Source organism: Ranitomeya imitator, chromosome 4 (assembly GCF_032444005.1).
Source record: "Ranitomeya imitator isolate aRanImi1 chromosome 4, aRanImi1.pri, whole genome shotgun sequence".
In the NCBI taxonomy this organism is placed as follows: Eukaryota; Metazoa; Chordata; class Amphibia; order Anura; family Dendrobatidae; genus Ranitomeya; species Ranitomeya imitator.
Genome location: NC_091285.1, coordinates 352,388,371 through 352,409,476, shown reverse-complemented (window position 1 = coordinate 352,409,476; position 21,106 = coordinate 352,388,371). Strand labels below are relative to the sequence as shown.

Below are 21,106 nucleotides of genomic sequence, written 5' to 3'. Positions count from 1 at the left end.
TGATCCCGGCCTTACTCGACTTTCCCCTCTCCAGTCCATACTTAATGCAGCAGCCAGGGTTATCCATCTGGCTAATTGGTACTCAGACGTGTCCGCTCTTTGCCAGTCCTTACATTGGCTGCCCATTCATTATAGGATCCAATTAAAAGTGCTTGTTCTCACCCACAAAGCTCTCCACAGTGCCGCACCCCCTGCATCTCTTCCCTCATTTCTGTCTATTGGCCTAACCGATCGCTCTGCAAATAACTTTTGACTAACCTCGGCACTAATCCGTACCTCCCACTCCCGACTCCAAGACTTCTCCCGTGCTGCGCCAATCCTCTGGAATGCTCTACCCCAAGAAATTAGAACTATCCACAATTTGCATAGTTTTAGGTGCTCCCTCAAAATGCATTTGTTCAGAGCGGCCTATTCACCAAGTTATTTTATGTGTAAGTGTGCGTGTGTAGCCCATTCACCACCTCCATCTATCCCTCAAGATGGCTGGGCCATCATTGTATATACATCATTCTAAATACACACCTGTACCATATATCTACCCCACCTCATTGTAGATTGTAAGCTCTCACGAGCAGGGTTGTCTTATTTTGCTTTAACGTGGTTACTTATGACTTGTGTTTTGAAACTGTTAAACTGTAAAGTGCTGCGAATATGTTGGCACTATATAAATAAAGATGATTATTATTATTATTCTATGTGGGAGCCATGAGATATTTACTAAAGACAAAATCGGATCCCAGCACAGAAATATGGCAACCCTTTACCAAAAGCATGTGAAGCAATGCATGCGACTCATACCACTCTGAATGTTGGGGTACGATTTTAAGGTTTTGTTTTCTTAGACGGTATGTGGTAGAAAATCAATGTAGGTTTTCTATCTTTTGATGTGAGTTCTTCAAATGAATGCAGATAGAAAAATAGCGAGTAGATTTCAGTCTTTATCTACTTGTGCATCTATCATCAATTCTTGGAGTTTCAGATGTGTGCCTCTTTGATAGTAATAATGTTACGAGAGTTCCAAATTGCTTCAATATTATCTTTCCACATCACAGGACGGAGGGCTAAAATGTGTCAGAGATCAGAGAAGGGACATCAAAGGAACTACGGTACTTTAGTCCCTGGTATTGTAAAAGTAATCACATATTTTCTCAGAATTACCAGCACTAGATTAGTAGAGATTTTATCAGCAATTAAGAGGTATGAAAATAATTTTAGATGTTAGCAGAGCGATGTTTATTTGTTAGTTGCTACAACTTCTAGTGATTTGGCTATTTTTCACAAGACTGCTATAAACCTACTGGTCAGTTTTGTACAAAATAGGTAAACTTGAGCAAATCTCTTGATTCACCCACCACCCTAGGTTTCTGGCCGTGAAGATTCGATGGCCAAATTTTCAAACTGTTTTATGATTACCTGGGCTGGCGAGACATCACCTGTGCACCGCACGTAGCAAAGATTGTCATACCAGGCCCGTGACTCACATGCTGTGTCGGAGAACTTTCAAACTCAGGAAATTTGCGCAGCTCCATTCCATGGCCATAGAGCACTGACCCACTGAAACTGCGCAAAGCAATTCACAAAGTTCTAAAAATAGGCAAAGATTTGTTTAACCCCTTAAGGACCAGGTTACTTTGTACGTTAATTACCATTACTCAAACAGAAAAAACCCAATACCTAAAAAAAATCTTTATTAAAGACTATTAAAAAACCTTTTGACAATTTACCACAAACCCACATCCAAAGAGATAATTATTAACTGGGCCCCTACTATACCCTGTTACTTCCTAGTACACCCTTCCTAGCAGTGGAGGTTGGCACCCTATCTTGTACGCAAAGTGGCGTCCCCACTCAACGACGGCTCGCCCTGGATGTGCACTATTGAACCCTAGCGCCAATCTGGTCCAACCAAATATATAGAAACTAGTACCATAATACAGCGTGCCGTTGAAGAAAAACAAAGGAAGGTTTAAGTGTAAACCGTAGGAGCCGATGTCTTACCCTAAACAAGCCAGCTGTAAAGAGAAAGAACCAAGTACAATATACTTATAACATGACTAAAATGATTGAACTCCAATTTGACAAGCAACAAGCTAGGGTGAAGAAAATTACATGAAAAAAGCCTATACTAACTAGCCCTTAAAACGCCCTACTAACACTGTCCCTGCCTGACAGCGGAGGTTGGCACGCCACAATTGAACGGCAGTGGCGCCCCCGCTCCCGTCAGCTAACCCTAAATGACCCTACACGCTTACCCTCACACCTCTCACTGATAAAGGTGGTGAGGGAACCACGTGTATAGAAAGACTAGACGGGAAAAGAGTGCAAAGGACAGTGTAAACTCAAATCGATAAGTTTAAAGAAGGCTTACATACAAAAATAAATAAAAATGATGTTCCAGGGACATGCGATATGAACTACAAAGTTGTTATACCCTATAGTCCTATATAACCAGCTTTAGGAGGAAAGATAGAGCAAATATTTGAGTCATGCGGAGAATCACAAGACTACAGCCGCCAAAAACAGAGGAAATTACCTTACATCAGATGCATAAAAAGATACTGCGACTCTCCATATTTGTACAGCCTCCAAAAACCACAAAGTGACCTTTATTGGGATCTAAGAGGTATACACACGCTAAGAGGGCCCCAGGCAAAGATATCAAGCCTGGATAACACACCAAATATGGACAAAAATATACATGTGAAACCTCATTAAGGTGCACAGGTCAACACTGTAACTAAAGCAACGTAATAACTATTGCAGCTCTCCCCTATTGCACAAATCCCAGAAGGTACATAATGCCCAGCAGATGTAGTAAGCCACAGTAAACTGAGAAACCAATGATAAAAGGATGCCTCAACGCGTTTCCCTTCCATGATGACAGTTCGTCAGGAGGCTAATGGAAAAAACCGGTGCCAGAGGATACAGCAAACGGCAGTCATGACATCCTGGTTGCAGGTGTGTCACTTTATGTGGTAATAACTTCAGATTACTTCAACGGATCCCAGAGATTCTGAGACTGTTTTTGTGTGTGACCTTTTGTACTTTGTAAGTGGCAATTTTTGGTCGATATTATTTGAATTCATTTATGAAAAAAATGAAAATTTGCCAAATAAAATAAAAATTTCAGAATGATCAAATTTTGAATTTTTCATGTCCTTAAACCAGAAAGTTATACTGCACAAAATAGATAATAAATAACATTTACCACGCGTCTGCTCCACATTAGCATCATTTTTTAAACATTCTTTTTGGTTAGGAAGTTAGAAGGGTTTTCCAACAAATTTAAAACATTTTTTTTGTAGGGACCACGTAACATTTGAAGTGACTTTGGGGGGTCTATGTGACAGAAAATACACAAAAGTGACAACATTCTAAAAACTGCACCCCTTAAAGTTTATTAACCCTTCCGGTGTTTCACAGGAATTCATGGAATGTGAACGGAAATTTTTTTTATTTTTTTTCCCACAAAAATGGTTACTTTAGCCTCATATTTTGCATTTTCACAACATTAACAGGAGAAAATGAACCATACAATTTGTTCTGCGATTTCTCCTGAGTACACAAATACCCATGTGGTGGAAAACTATTGTTCGGGCGCACGGCACGGCTTGAAAGGGAAGGACAAATATTTGACTTTTGGAGCGTAAAATTGGCTGTTATCAGTAGACGAAGCATGTCGCGTTTGGAGACCCCTTGATGTGCCTAAACAGTGGAAAAAAAACCACAAGTGACCCCATTTTAGAAACTAGACCTCCTGAAGAATCCCTCTAGGGGTATATACAGATATACAGAGCCCCTAAGTGCCAAAATAGCAGAATCGCCCTCAAATTTACCCCAATTTGGAGATTACACCCATCTGGGATTTCATCTACAGGTGTACTGATGATTCTGCTAGCAATGGATGTTGCTAAGTGAAAAAGCAAAAATGTCATTATAGTGCCCAGTACGTTATAGCTAGCTCGTGTTTCTGGAGACATGCACCTGTAAATTAGGTGGGCTCTCTTCGCTACAGAAATGCCAAACGTGAGTGCTAAATGTGGATTAGTCATACTGGGACTCAGGAAAAGAGGAGCATTTGGATTTAGGAGCTTAGATTTTGCTGGTTTTCTTTTGGTGGAAGTCATGTCACTTTTCCAGAGTTTTTGTGCTACGAGTAATGTGGAAGTCCCCTATATTTCTGTTAACAGATGATGAACCTGACTGAGGGTGTGTGTTTTTGGGTTGAGTACAACAATTTACTGGTGGCATTTTGGGGTACAGAACATTTTGGATCACATCCTATTCTCTACGCTAAGCACTTACATTAGGGTTTCCATCTAAATCAAAATACATGATTCTGATGAAACCACGAGAGAGCCATTCCCTACTGAGGCAGCAGAGTTACTCTGGACTCTGTGTGGTTGCTATTCGGCGGTATCCTGCTTCTAAGAGGTGCACAAAACTGGGGGCAACCGCACTTTTATGCATGCCAGACAGTGTCCACAGTGCCTCCATCTGCCTCGTTATAGGGGGTCTTCCACCGGGAGTCCTGTCTGAATCATGTATTCCAGAGACTTACATGAAAGCCCCAGTGTAAGCGCTCAGCGTAGAGAACAGGATGTGATCCAAAACATTCTGTACGCTAGCACTGTCTCTCACTGCAGGAGCTTGACCGTTATTTCACATTGACTGACCGATCACAGCGCTCGGAGTGTGGTGACTGCTGACATAGGTCCCCGCACATCTTCCCATGCCACTCAGTTGTCTGTGACAGCTTTCGGCACGGAATGGTCACTGCATGTTTACACACAGTGATCGTTTTTTAAAGCAGAATGGACATAGCACGTCATAATGCGGTAACCATCACCTAATCATGATGGACTATGTCTGTCATTGGTTGTAAAGGGGTTAATTCTGTGCTGCCACAGTTGTTTCTGACCTCCGTCCTGAGAAAATGTTAATGAAAATGTTTGTAGTCTCAAAGCATTTTTTTTTTCACTCCATAAAGACAGATCTATTTTTATATCTTATGATCAGTCATCCATATATGAAAGTCATGAGGATTAGTTTTATTAAATATTACATTGGCAAATTACTGTTGTTTATTTAAGAATCTGCATTCATAAAATTGGCCGAAAGCCTTTTCTGTAAGTTTGGCTAACAGACATATTGTAGTTTTCTAATTTCATCTGAGCAGTATGCAGATTTTTCTAAAATATGTCTGATCAAAAGAGCAATTATCAACAAATGTTCATCTCTGGTTAGGCTACAGTGCTTCAGATTGTTGGTGTTTTGCAGTAGAATATATTTGGCAGTACATTTCTTAAGCATATTGTGTCCTTTTATGTATTGGCTAGATCTTTTTTTTTTTCTTAAGAAAGTACTACTTCATAGAGATATCACTGTACTAGTGAAAATTTCCAAGTATAAATAACATAAAAAAAAATAGTCTATTTTTTAATTTCCTAAACTTTGCAAGACATGTGATGTTTCTTTCTAATGATCCATTTAAATCAATGGCTATCTGCTTTTAAAGTTGTTTTGGATTTCCAGCATGCAAAATTTAGAAAGTGCCAAAGAGGTTTCTTCCTCTAAAAAAAAAAAAACCCTTTCTTTTTGGAAATCCATGTTGCACAAGTATCATAAGAATCTAATCTTCCCACATGTACGGGTGACCTATCCAAAGATTATTTTTTCTTACAAGGGTTGTCCAGGACAAAGCCTGTATTTGGATGCCATTTTCACTGATGGCCTTATTGGAGAATGTGTGTTTGAAAGTAAACCTTATTGTAATGGAGAATGAATAATAGTGATGATATTCCTTTAAAGGGTTAACAGAAATGTTATCTTTGTTATAAGTAGGATTAGTCATCCTCTTCATTTACAAAATTGCATGCTTTTGTGATTAAAAAAGATTAACGACAGTATAATTGCAGTGATATTAAGTGCTTGAAAAAACATTTCCAAAACTGTCCATGGCACATTACTAGCAAATTACATTTACATCAACCGACCTGAAAGAAACCTGAAAATGGTGAGGTGCTAGTATGTGTATTATAAATTATCACTGTTGCCAACATGTGGGGAAATAATATACTATTCTTTCTTCTGCAGCAGTTCATTAAAGGAATTTTAAATCTTAATAAATCATAGATTTATTAAGATATTAAGCCTTTAGCGCTTTTGTAGTATTCAATATATTGACACAAAGATTTGGATGGAAACCTGATTTCTATGTCATTGATACTAGCACAGGATATAATGTTAAAGGCGTCTTCCGACATATTTTCCAGATGAACCTAGGAGTAGATGCAGTGTGAAGAATTTTTCCTAGCTGCTCCTCCTTCTGAGCTCTACGAAGCAGTTGTGTTGATGGAACTGTGCATTCTAGCTAGATCTGAGACGAGACCCTGGTGTACTGTACGTTTTGGGGAGTGGATTTCAAGATTGGGACTACATGTTCACTGTTAATTAAAGGCAGTTCATCTAAACATTTTACAAAGTGTCCGTATATTCTCAGTATGGGACATACAGTGGCTGGCGAAAAAGGGCAGAAAAAGATCACATGGCCGTGTGAATACAAATATGTAGCTTTATTTCACATTGTTAAAAAAGGGGGTGTCCAAACAATTAAAAGAAAAAAAAAAAAAAAGTGCCCATTTTTTTAAAACTGTCTGGACACCCACTTTTTAACCATGTGAAGTAAAGCTACATATTTGTATTCATACTACCATGTGGATCTTTTTCTACCCTTTTTTTTGTCAATTTTTTTCCCGTGGTCAAAGGTATCCATGCTGTTAGACTCATTAGTTCACATTAGCGTATCTGTGCGCAGCGTATCATCTGCATGCGCAAACGCATGCCAAATCGCATTTAAACGCATGCTTACGCTGCTTTTTTTTTATCCGCATCAACTGATGCCAACACATGTCCCTGCATACACAATGTTAAAGATATGTACGCAAGACTCATGCAGACAGTACGCAGGTCTACGCTGCGCAAAAAAACTAATGTGAAACCGGCCTTAACAAGGAGCAACGCTACGTTTACCACATGGTGAGGCTTTTCCAAATTTTTCTTTTTGCGCTTCTTCAATGGCTTGCAAAAGTATTCACCTCCTCTAGCACCCCCCCACCCCACTGGCATTTTTAGTGTTTTGCTACTTCCCAACCTGGAATTAAACAGTTTTTTGAGGGTTTGACACAGTTCATGTAAAGAACAGAACATGCCTGCAACTGTGAACATTTGTTTTTCTTTTTATAGTGAAGCAAACAAAAAATAGCACAACTTCAGTGTGCATAAGTATTCACTCCCCAATATCTGTACTTTGTAGAGCCTCCATTTGAAGAAATTACAGCTGCAAGTCGCTTTGGATCTGACTTGTTTGGAGATCTCCTCTGTCTTTATGGTGTTGTTTGGTTAGTGGTGCTTCTTGCTTAATGGTGTTACAGCCTCTGTGGCCATTCTGAAATGGTGTGTATATACTGACAAACTATGTAACACTTAGATTGCACACAGGTGGACTTCCTTTCACTAAGCTTATGAATGTAATTGCTTGTACCCAAAATTTTTAGGGGCTTAATTGCAAAAGGGGTGAACTGAATACATATGCACATAACAATTTTTACTTATTTGATCACATAAATTTAATTTATGCCTATACACTACTGCTCAAAAGTTTAAAGTCACCCAGACAATTTTGTGTTTTCCATAAAAACTCGTACTTTTATTAATCAAATGAGTTGCCAAGTGAATTGAAAATCTAGTCCAGACATTGACAAGGTTCGAAAAAAAGATTTTTATTTGAAATAATTTTCTCCTTCAAACTTTGCTTTTGTAAAAGAATGCTCCCTTTGCAGCAATTACAGCATTGCAGACCTTTGGCAATATAGCAGTTAATTTGCTGAGGAATTTGCTAGAGAAATTTCACCCCATGCTTCCAGAAGCCCCTCCCACAAGTTGGTTTGGCTTGATGGGCACTTTTTGCGTACCATACGGTCAAGCTGCTCCCACAACAGCTGAATGGGGTTGAGATCTGGTGACTGCGCTGGCCACTCCATTACAGATAGAATATCAGCTGCCTGCTTCTTCCCTAAATAGTTCTTGCAATATTTGGAGGTGTGCTTTGGGTCATTGTCCTGTTGTAGGATTAAATTGGCTCCAATCAAGCGCTGTCCACATGGTATGGAATGGCGTTGCAAAATGGAGTGATAGGCTTCCTTATTCAAAATCCCTTTTACCTTGTACAAATCTCCCACTTTACCAGCACCAAAGCAACCCCAAACCATCACATTACTTCCACCATGCTTGACAGATGGCGTCAGGCACTCTTCCAGCATCTTTTCTCCTTCGCCTCATTGGGGGACACAGGACTGTGGGGTGTATGCTTCTGCCGCCAGGAGGCTGACACTAAGTAAACTTGGAAAAAAAAAAAAAAAAGTTAGCTCCTCCTCCATCGTATACACCCTGACACTGGCTACCAGAGACTCCAGTTTATGCTTAGTGTCTCAAGGAGGCACATCTCTGGGTCCTGGATCGTTGGACCCGATTTTTCAACATCTTTGGATTGAAGGGGCGACGGACCTTTTTGAGGGTCCGATCTCCCCAAACCATCAACGGGCAAGTACGTGCGATGTTTCTCCACGTATCCTTCCCCGCGACGTGGGATTCTTCACCGGACTAGCCCTGACCACCCTGAGGTAGCTAGACTCCAGGCTGTACAGGTGCTCATAAGATGTCCGTGTGTTCCCCCCTGAATTCTACACCCCTGCGGTGTTAGCTGGGGTGGTGGACGGTCCCTCTCCTTATCCTGGGGATAATGGAGATAGGGTTCCTGCACCGTCATTGGTTCTACCCCTCGATAGTGCGGTATGATTGGGGGGCTCCTGGCATTACCTGTGGCTGTGTCTTCCGGGAGTGCGGTGCCTTTTTTTCTGCTGAGGCCGGGGCGGTGGTCCGGCGCTCTGGCGTTGGGACGGCGGCGCTGCGGGGTGATCCGGCGCTGCTGCATTGGGACTGCTGCGCTGCGGCGTGGTCCGGCGCTGGGGCGTTGGATCGGCGGCGCTGCAGCGTTGTCAGGCGCTGTGGCGTTATGTCGGGCTCTGCCTGGCCGCTTCGGGCGTGGAGCGGCTTCCTGGAGCCGGGACTTCCGGCCATCGGACCGCGCTGGGAGGCTCCTCCCCTTCCGGCGCGTCACTTCCGGTTCCGGCTCTCCTCGCTCTAAGGGGGGAAAAATTGAGGCCCCGGCTTCGGGCCTGCTCCAGGCCGCAGCATCGTTTGGCGGTCCCTCCCCCCTAAGGCCGGCTATGCATATAAAACAGCGTTTTTGGGCTCAGCATCATGCTTTCAGATCCATCTCGGTACTCGTGGGGACACAGGACTGGGGTAAGTGCTTCTCCCTTCATCTGGCTGAAGCATTCCTTTTTTCCCAGTCTCTGGCCCTGGGTATAGCATTACGGATCATTATGTCTAGAAGGGTTAAGACTCACACGGTTCTTTTTACCAGTTGTGTATCTTGTAGTGCCCTTTTTCCGCACGCCCAAAGTAATCGCCTCTGCGAGGCCTGTGACTCTGAACGCGTCCAGGAGCCCCCCCCTGCCAGTTTCCAGTAGTCTCTCCGGCTCCGGTCCCTCAAGCAGATGCTGGGGTAGCTCCACCGGAATGGGTCACGTCTTTGTCACAATCCATGGCGTCCCTTACTGAAGCGATCAAATCTCTGCAGACCCCGGCGGTCGGGACCAGTAGTCCGCCTGTCTTAGAGAGGGCCTCGGGGTCTCAGGAGTCTTCGGCCTGCAGGGGGCGCGCTCTCACTCGACAGACGCATGGAAAGCGGATTCGCAAAGCGTCTCCCAGGCACTCAGGTGCTTCCGCATCCTGGAGTTCCGTATCTCGCTCTCCTTCCCCTGCAGAAAGCGGTGAAGTTGAGACTGACTACGAGTCAGAAGGGTCTCTTAATTTTGATAAACCTGGGTTTCAGGAGTCAGTAGACAGCCTAATTGAAGCTGTCAATCAGTCTTTGGGGATAGAAGACGAGCTCGTCTCTTCCTCTGATCATAAGGTCTCATTTAAGCGGTCTAAACGGGCCCATAGGGTTTTTTCCTCTCATCCTGAGTTCGAGGACCTGATTCGACGCAATAGGGAGCACCCGGACAAACGCTTTTCAGGGCAAAGAGCTCTGAAGGCTAGGTATCCCTTTGCTTCGGAACTTTGTAGTGATTGGGCAGAAAATCCTTCTGTAGATCCTCCAGTGTCCCGTTTAGCCTCTAACACGTTACTATCTTTCCCTAATGGCTCATCGATTAAGGATCCTACGGATCGTCTTATAGAGAGCTTGGCTCGTTCCGTCTTTGAGGCCTCAAGCTCAGCACTTTTTCCTTCTTTTGCGGCAACCTGGGTTGCCAGGGCTATGATATCTTGGTCTGACTCGTTATCTAAGGCTCTCCAGGATGGTAATGTGTCAGCAGAATTGGCTGAAATGTCATCTCAGGTAGCTATGGCCGGTAGCTATCTGATTAACGCATCTCTGGATGCGGCAGATTGTGCTTCCTCGGCTGCATCTAATGCTATTGCCATCAGAAGGGCCCTTTGGTTAAGGTCCTGGCGGGCTGATTCTACTTCTAAGAAATCTCTTACATCCCTGCCGTATCAGAGTGGTCGTTTGTTCAGAGAAAAGCTGGATCAGCTCATTTCTGACTCTACAGGAGGGAAAAGTAAGTTCCTTCCTCAGCAGAGGGCCAGACAGCCTTTTCGGCGCCATTTTCAGGCTCGCTTTAGAACCTTTCGCTATGTCAGATGGGCCCCAGCATCAGGTTCTCCTGCGCAGGGTCGGCCCAATCAGGACCGAGACGGTCGGACCCCTTATACGGCCAGCCAGGGGGAAAGAATGCGTCCCCAGTCTTCTAGATCTAGAGGATCTAGGACGCAAAGATTTTCGGCCAAGTGACTGGAGGCCTCTTCCGGGCATCTCCAGAAAGGTAGGCGGACGTCTACTTTTATTTCGCCAGGTCTGGCTTCAGGTAATCCACGACCAGTGGGTGGCAGAGCTCATATCTTCAGGTTACAAAATAGAGCTGGTCTGTCTCCCTCCTCCCCGGTTCTTCCCATCCCGTCTTCCCAAGTGCAAATCTCTTCGTCAAAGCTTGTTCAATTCCATAGAGTCTCTCCGTATCAGCGGTGTCATTTCTCCTGTTCCAAAGGAAGAAAGATTCCAGGGCTTTTATTCCAATCTTTTTGTAGTGCCCAAAAAGGATGGAGCAGTGAGGCCTATCCTAGATCTCAAACTCTTAAACAAGTTTGTCCGCGTTCGACACTTTCGTATGGAGTCTCTGCGGTCGGTCATCGCCTCTCTGGAAAAGGGAGAATTTTTGGCCTCAATAGACATTCAGGATGCTTATCTTCATATTCCCATCTTTCCGCTCCATCAAAGATTTCTCTGGTTTGCCGTAAACAATCTACATTTCCAGTTCACGGCATTACCTTTCGGACTGGCCTCCGCTCCCAGGGTGTTCACAAAAGTCATGTCGACTGTGGTGTCCATTCTACACTCCCGAGGTATTGTCGTCTTGCCATACCTAGACGATCTGCTGATCAAGGGACCGACATTTCAGTCTTGCAAGGAAAATGTCGACATCACTCTGGACACCCTTTCCCGTCTAGGTTGGTTGGTAAATTTAAGGAAGTCGTCTCTACGGCCGTCTCGAAAAATCTCTTTTTTAGGCATGATCTTCGACACCTCTCAAGCCTTAACTATCCTTCCCCAGGACAAGGTCCTAGCCCTTCGGCAGGAAGTGAGGAACCTGCTACAACCATACCCTCATACGATTCGGTCCGGGATGAGGGTGTTAGGAAAGATGGTTGCAACCATAGAAGCGGTTCCGTTTGCACAGTTTCATCTTCGACCCCTCCAACGTGCAATCCTATCAGCATGGAACAGAAATCCTCTCTCTCTCAACCGCAAATTTCGGTTGTCTTTCCAGACCAAACAGGCTCTCGCTTGGTGGCTAAACAGCTCATCTCTACTCAGGGGGAAGCCCTTTCCCCCAACCAATTGGTTAGTGGTCACAACAGATGCCAGTCTCCTGGGTTGGGGAGCAGTGTTCTTCCATCACACAGCTCAGGGACGCTGGTCTCCTCAGGAATCAGAACTCCCCATCAATATCTTAGAGATTCGAGCGGTCCGGCTAGCCTTGTTACGTTTTCACCATCTTCTGGCGGGTCGCCCTGTCCGGATTCAATCGGACAACGCCACAGCGGTAGCTTACCTAAATCACCAGGGGGGCACCCGCAGCAAGGCAGCCATGCAGGAGGTAAAACTGATTCTACTCTGGGCGGAGAGAAATCACTCTGTGATCTCAGCGGTCCACATTCCAGGCGAAGAAAACTGGGCGGCAGATTTCCTAAGCCGTCAGGGTCTAGCCTCCGGGGAATGGTCTCTCCACCCCGAGGTTTTTTTGCAGATATGCCATCTTTGGGGAACTCCAGACGTGGATCTAATGGCGTCCAAGGTGAATGCCAAGGTGCCCAGTTTTGTCTCTCGGTACCGAGATCCCCAGGCTATCGCCGTGGATGCGCTGGTACTGTCTTGGAACCAATTTCATCTCTCTTATCTGTTCCCTCCTCTGGCACTGCTCCCGAGAGTAATCCTGAAGATCAAATCAGAGAGAGTGCCGGCCATCCTGATCGCTCCGGATTGGCCACGACGGACCTGGTATGCAGACCTGGTACAACTTCTAGCCGGGGTTCCTTGGCGGCTCCCCGATCGGCCAGATCTTCTATCTCAAGGGCCGATCTACCACCAGAACTCAGAGGTCCTACGTTTGACGGCCTGGCCGTTGAATCTTTGGTTTTTAACTCAGGCTGGTTTTTCTCAAGAAGTGGCTGATACTATGATCAGTGCACGTAAGTCCGTTTCGGCCAGGATTTATTATCACACTTGGAAGGTGTTTCTTTCCTGGTGTAGAGAACGCGGGCTGCCCCCTCTGCGTTTCTCCGTTCCAAACATTCTAGCCTTCCTTCAAGCAGGCCTGGATTCTGGGCTTGCTCCAAGTACCCTTAAAAGGCAGGTTTCGGCTTTATCAGTACTTTTTCAGCGCAGGATTGCTCCTAATCGTCAAGTCAGGACTTTTTTCCAGGGAGTCGCTCATAAGGTCCCTCCTTATAAGACTCCTTTGGAAGATTGGGACCTTAATCTGGTCTTAAGGGCTTTACAGGACGCTCCTTTTGAGCCTCTTCAAGAGGTTTCTTTGATGTTTCTCTCTTGGAAAGTCGTATTTTTAGTGGCCATAACGTCCATAAGACGGGTATCGGAGTTGGCAGCTCTTTCTTGTCGTCCTCCTTTTTTGCGATTTCATCAGGACAAGGTGGTGCTCAGACCAGCACCGTCCTTTTTGCCGAAGGTTGTTTTCATCATTTCACATTAATGAAGATATTATTCTGCCCTCTTTTTGTCCGGCACCTACGCACCGTGTTGAAAAAGCTCTCCATACGTTGGATCTGGTGAGGGCTCTGAGGAGGTACGTTTCCCGTACGGCCCCCTTTCGCCAGACGGATGCTCTGTTTGTCCTTCCGCAGGGTCGCAGGAAGGGATGCGCAGCTTCAAAATCTACCCTGGCCAGATGGATAAGGGCGACCATTCAGGAGGCTTATCGCTCCATGGGCATGACGGTTCCGGCCGGAATCAAGGCTCATTCGACTAGAGCAGTGGGGGCTTCCTGGGCCGTTCGGCACCAGGCCTCAGCAGAACAGGTTTGCAAGGCTGCGACCTGGTCTAGTCTGCATACGTTTGTCAAGCATTATAATGTCCATTCCCAGACCTCTGCAGACGCAAGTCTGGGTAGAAGAATTCTTCAAGCGGCAGTGGCGCATTTATAGACAAACATTATCTGACTGTCTTTTTCTGGTGAGTGATTTTTCCCACCCAGGGACTGCTTTAGGACATCCCACAGTCCTGTGTCCCCCAATGAGGCGAAGGAGAAATAGGGATTTTTGGTTACTCACCGTAAAATCCTTTTCTCCAAGACGCTCATTGGGGGACACAGCTCCCTCCCTGGTAGCCTTATGGCTGCTTTGGTTATATCTGATTACATTAGTCAGTAGGATCTTTTCTAGACATAAAGTTTCTGTACTTATGCTGTTATATTATTTTTTGTGTTTTTTGCTCTCCTACTGCTTTTTGCACCAAACTGGAGTCTCTGGTAGCCAGTGTCAGGGTGTATACGATGGAGGAGAATCTAACTTTTTTTTTTTTTTTTTTTTTTCAAGTTTACTTAGTGTCAGCCTCCTGGCGGCAGAAGCATATACCCCACAGTCCTGTGTCCCCCAATGAGCGTCTTGGAGAAAAGGATTTTACGGTGAGTAACCAAAAATCCCTATTTCAGTTGTTCTGCGTCTCACAAATGTTCTTCTGTGTGATCCAAACACCTCAAACTTGGATTTGTCTGTCCATAACACTTTTTTCCAATCTTCCTCTGTCCAATGTCTGTGTTCTTTTGCCCATATTAATCTTTTCCTTTTATTAGCCAGTCTTGGATATGGCTTTTTCTTTGCCACTCTGCCCTGAAGGCCAGCATCCCAGAGTCGCATCTTCACTGTAGATGTTGACACTGGTGTTTTGTGTGTACTATATAATGAAGCTGCCAGTTGAGGATCTGCGAGGCGTCGATTTTGCAAACTACAGTCTATTGTACTTGTCTTGTTGCTCAGTTGTGCAGCGGGACCTCCCACTTCTCTTTCTACTCTGGTTAGAGCCTGTTTGTGCTCTCCTCTGAAGGGAGTAGTACACACCATTGTAGGAAATCTTCAGTTTCTTGACAATTTCTCAAATGGAATAGCCTTTATTTCTAAGAACAAGAATAGACTGTCGAGTTTCAAATGAAAGTTCTTTTTTTCTGGCCATTTTGAGAGTTTAATGGAACCAACAATAGTAATGCTCCAAACTTTTGAACAGTATTTTCTCACTTCACAAACTATTTAGTGCTGATGCATCACACACAAATCAGATTACAAAAATATTTAAACACTGGTTTTAATGTAACAAAATAGGTAAAAAGCCAAGGGGGTGAATACTTTTGCAAGCCATTATAAAAACAAGTCTAAAAATGAACCATACGTCGCTGCTTAGTTGCTCCAGGTGAATAAGCAGCAAATATATGGACGAAATCACTCCCAATCGTCCCAGAAGTGGTTAATCACAGAAAACTATATGTGATATTTGCGCTAAGTTCACCTATATGAAGCCATAAATAGTTAAAATACTGGGAAATGTCATAAACAAGGTTCCCCATACAGGACTGTGATTAACAAAATGTGTTTACCTTAATATCAAAGAAAAGGAAATCTGTGTCCAGTGCTGACATGCGGAAAGGTCCTTCACTCATGTGCTGAAAGGTTGGTATCTGAAGCCTTCTCTGAATCTCTGTTCCGAAAATATCCAATATGTTGCAGAGCAAATAGTAGTATAGGAGACGCTGTCCCGGCCGGTGACTAGCGTGCTCCCCCAGAGCTTGGTAACTGCCATGCACAGGCAGTGGCGGCCGCGTGTATAGAGCTGAAGCCGAGAAGGTGCAGGACCTTGTGTGATGTCACAGTCACGTGATGTGTACACGTGACCAGCTGCAAAGCTACGGAGCTACGAATAGCACACAGGACCAACTAATCCTGTTTTGGCAAAGCTGCAAAGCTACGGAGCTACGAATAGCACACAGGACCAACTAATCAAGTTTTGGCAAAGCAGTGTAGTAAATTGTTGTGCCTAAAATGCAGGTTACCCAACACTAGAATACCAATGGACTATCCTAAGGATAGTCCATTAATGTACAGTTTGGAGGGCCCTGACCACCACCCAACAACAGAAATCCCGTCTTGTCTCTTCATGTGACAAAGTCTGTACACACTGCTGGAGGGAGTTTGGCCCACTCCTCCATGCAGATCTTCTCCAGATCTTTCAAGTTTCGGTGCTGTCGCTGGGCAACATTGAGTTTTAGCTCCCTCCAAAGATTTTCTATTGGATTCAGGTCTGGAGACTGGCTAGGCCACTCAGGAGCTTGAAATGCTTCTTACAGAGCAAGTCTTTAGTTGCCCTGGCTTTGTGTTTCAGGTTATTGTCATGCTGGATGACCCAGCCACAATCTATCTTCAATGCTCTTACTGAGGGAAGGAGTTTGTTGCCCAAAATGTCGCTATACATGACCCCATCCATCCTCTCTTCAGTATGTTCCAGTCGTCCGGTCTCCTTTGCAGAAAGGCACCACTAAAGTATGATATTTTCCCCCACCATGCTTCACAGTTCGGACAGTGTTCTTGGGGTTGCACTCATCCTTCTTTCTCCAAACACGGCGAGTGGAGTTGATACCAAAAAGTTCTGCTTTGATATTATATGACCACATAACCTTCTCCCATGCCTCCTCTGGATCATCCAGATGGTCACTGGCGAACTTCGAACGGACCTGGACATGTGCTGATGTGAACAGCGTGGCTTGCAAGATTTTAATCCTTGACCCCATAGTGCGTTACCAACGGTAATGTTTGAGACTGTAGTCCCAGGTCATTGACCATGTCCCTCCCATGTATTTCTGGGCTGATTCCTGATCTTGCATGGATCTCGAGACCAAGGAAGATTGACAGTTATCTTGTGTATCTATTTTCTAATAATTGTACCAACAGTTGTTGCCTTCTCACCAAGCTGCTTGTATATTTTCCTGAGCATACATATTAGTCCATAATCCATGTACAAGAACACATTCAATAATTCATACGCACTCAAAGACCCCTCACATAAATAATCAGAGGGATCACATGAATGTATAGTTCAAAATATAAAACAATTCTTTATTGAAACATATAATTAAAACACTTTTTTCCCACTATACAGTAGGTCATAAAATTGAGAATACCTCCGATCTACAAAATAGCAGGTCTTATGCCCTCATGTGAACAAAATACCTATAAAAGCCTATTGTTGGTCAACCTAAACATCAAAATGACCTAAACAATGGCACAATAGTTGTGGTAACTGTAAAGTATCTGTAAGTAACAATAATATAAAGAGTGTAACACATATAAATATAGCGCTCTGTGATTGCAATAAATTACACAGTAAGAAACATATCTGTAAATATCATTTATGCATTTATATTAATACTCAAACTGCGTAACACCAATCCATGCAGGTAACCGGTACTACAAATGTACCAAACAATACATCACTACTAAAATTGCATATTTCCCATTTTGCACAATGTGCTAATTGAATGTCTAAATGCAGAGAGGAACGTTGTGCCTACACCAATACTAAGCCAATAGTGCAAATTATGTCAGGTGTTGTAATTACCACCGTTACCACTGCCCAATGAGCATAGATGTAATGAAGCGCTATATATATGCCACGTACTCAACCGCTACTCTAATGCGATGTATTTGCCTCTAAGTAATTAATATGGAGATAAAGACTACCACTGTTACACTCCATGGTGATAAATCAATTATACCACACAAAGAAAGCTGGAAATATATTTACCATGTGTCACGGAGCACAGGACCTGCTCGCCCGACGCGCGTTTCGATAGAATATCTTCTTCTAGGGCCCTTAGAAGAAGATATTCTATCGAAACGCGCGTCGGGCGAGCAGGTCCTGTGCTCCGTGACACATGGTAAATATATTTCCAGCTTTCTTTGTGTGGTATAATTGATTTATCACCATGGAGTGTAACAGTGGTAGTCTTTATCTCCATATTAATTACTTAGAGGCAAATACATCGCATTAGAGTAGCGGTTGAGTACGTGGCATATATATAGCGCTTCATTACATCTATGCTCATTGGGCAGTGGTAACGGTGGTAATTACAACACCTGACATAATTTGCACTATTGGCTTAGTATTGGTGTAGGCACAACGTTCCTCTCTGCATTTAGACATTCAATTAGCACATTGTGCAAAATGGGAAATATGCAATTTTAGTAGTGATGTATTGTTTGGTACATTTGTAGTACCGGTTACCTGCATGGATTGGTGTTACGCAGTTTGAGTATTAATATAAATGCATAAATGATATTTACAGATATGTTTCTTACTGTGTAATTTATTGCAATCACAGAGCGCTATATTTATATGTGTTACACTCTTTATATTATTGTTACTTACAGATACTTTACAGTTACCACAACTATTGTGCCATTGTTTAGGTCATTTTGATGTTTAGGTTGACCAACAATAGGCTTTTATAGGTATTTTGTTCACATGAGGGCATAAGACCTGCTATTTTGTAGATCGGAGGTATTCTCAATTTTATGACCTACTGTATAGTGGGAAAAAAGTGTTTTAATTATATGTTTCAATAAAGAATTGTTTTATATTTTGAACTATACATTCATGTGATCCCTCTGATTATTTATGTGAGGGGTCTTTGAGTGCGTATTGTATATTTTCCTGTAGCCCATCCCAGCCTTCTGCAGGTCTACAAATGTATTTTAGACAGCTCTTTGGTCTTGACCATGGTGGAGAGGTTGGAGTTTGATTGTGCGTGGACAGTTGTCTCTTATACAGGTAGCTAGTTAAAACAGGCAAAATTAATACAAGTAATGAGTACAGAGTAGGAGGGCTTCTTAACTCCTTAATGACCATGGCGTTTTTTTTTGCGCACCAAGCTGACATTTTTATTGATACCATTTTGGGGTAGATACGATCTTTTGATCACCTGATATTGCATTTTATTGCAGTGTTGCAGCAAGCAAAAAACGTAATCCTGGCTTTTTAAATTTTTTTTCTCATTATGCCGTTTACCAATCGTTTTTTGTTTTTATATATATTTTGATTTTAGTTCGGCCATACCAAATACGTGTGTTTTTTTTTTTTTTTTTTATATATTTTAAAACTTTTTTTTTTTTTTTACTTTTTGCTTGCTTCAATAGTCTCCTGCTTATGTGTAGCTAAAATGATCATCTGCTATGAGTGCCGGCCACAGGATGGCACTCATAACAGATCGCCAATGACAACCATGGCGGTCTTCTGCAAACCCCGAGTTGTCATGCCAACCCATTGGCGCCCTGCGGTCATGTGACATGGGCGCTGATGGGTGGCATTAGTGACATGCTTACGGCGCGGCCATGTTAAATACCATTGACTGAGATTGACATGTTAACAGCAGCGGGTGGATCGGGATCCCACCCGCGGCTGTTAAGGGCACATGACAACTGATGGTCATGAAGGGATTAAAGAAAAAACGACTTCTTGCTGGTTGGTAGGTGATTAAATACTTATTTCATGCAATAAATGACATTTATTTATTTTAAAATCATACAATGTGCTTTTCTGGTTTTAAGTTTTAGATTCTGTCTCATAGTTGGTGTACCTACGATAAAAATCACAGACTTCTCCATTCTTTCTAGGTGGAAAAACTTAAAAAATCAGCGTTGTATCAAATACTTATTTTCCCCACCGAATATAAAAATATAGCGATTAGTGATCAAATATACTCGTTACTCGAGATTTCCCGAGCACGCTTGGGTCACCTCCGAGTATTTGTTATTGCTCAGAGATATAGTTTTCATCGCCTCAGTTGCATGATTTACGGCTTCCAGATACGCTGTATACATGTGAGGAATGCCTGTTTGTTAGGGAATTCCCACATGTATTCAGCGTATCTGGAAGCCGTAAATCATGCAACTGAGGCAATGAAAACTATATCTCTGAGCAATAACAAATACTCGGAGGTCACCCGAGCAACGAGTACACTCGCTCACCACTAATAGCGATATATGAAAACCTCAGCATTTAGTTTGAACTTTAAAATTCTAATCGTTCGTGTCAATAACTGGCACAAACTGAGCTAATAAAAACATAACAAACACAATTTTAATAATTTCAGACACAGGACAAATATCCCAATCATTGAATTAACAGTTAGTTGCCAACTCTTAGTATGTATGCCACGTATTGTTGGTTGTTGGCTTCCATAATGTGGGCACATATACCTCACTTCCATTAGGCTTAATTCACCCTTCCACATTTGTATAATTATTTTAATCAGCAATTAGGATGTAAGTCAGAAAGGTTTCCATAATAATTCTCTCTTGAACTTGGATTTTTTCTTTACAAATGGATGAAAAATTGTGATCAAAGTGTGTAGTAGCCTACTATTATTGGCTTAATAAACACATTTAATAGCCAACTTTAAATTTGTTCAAAGATCAGATAACATTAAATGACAAAATTAATTATTTATTTAGGCAGTATGTTGCTAGGATTTGTTTATGCCCCCATAGGGAATATTACAAATTGTATGCTTCAGGGTACATGTTATTTTGCAGCCATGGCCTTAAGGGGGTTTCCTATCAAATATATCACCCATCCACATGATGGTTAATAAATGTTTGGGTTGCGGGACCTCTCAAAGGGCACTAGCATGGGGGTGTATTTCTCCTCGCAGCCTTCCCTTCTACGTCTTTTATAATGCTATGTGCACACGCTGCGGATTTTTTGAGGTGCAGAAACGCTGCTGATCCACAATTGATTTACAGTACAATTTAAATCAATGAGAAAAAAAAAATGGTGTGCACACTTTGTGGAAAATCCGCTGCGGAAACGCTACGGTTTAAAAGAAGTAGCATGTCACTTCTTTTTTGCGAATCCGCAGCGTTTTTGTATCCATTCCATTGTAGAAATCCGCAGGGGTAAAAAACGCAGCAAATCCGCAAAAAAACGCAGCAAAAACACACAAAGTTGCGGATCCGCACAAAAAACATGACAAATCCGCAGGTGCGTTTTCTGCCTGGAGAGACAGAATCCGCACCAGAAATTCCTAAGGCTAATCCGCAACGTGTGCACATAGCCTGAAGCATTATATCCTTTGTGATTTTTTTTTTTTTTAAATTTACTTCATGGAACTATAAACATGCTTTTGAAGGAAAAGTCTGACATTCAGAACGGACAAAGTTCACATTACTGCAACACACCATTTGTTATTAGATTTGTCAATAGAAAAATCTCATTCACGACATTCAAGACTTATTGTTCATTCAGTTAAGACTCCATGAATGTAAAATGAGGTGAAATAGATGAACTCTTCTAGTGCATAATTTGTTGGCGTATTGATTTCTACGCAGATACCACACATGCATAGGTTCTTTTTTT

General features: G+C 42.9%; 1 protein-coding gene across 1 annotated transcript in view; it reads left to right on the top strand.

Annotated features, from left to right (window-relative positions):
• SLC2A13 (solute carrier family 2 member 13) overlaps window positions 1–21,106 on the top strand; it is a 312,281-nt gene that overhangs the window by 146,719 nt on the left and 144,456 nt on the right. The gene's annotated exons all lie outside the window — the stretch shown is intronic.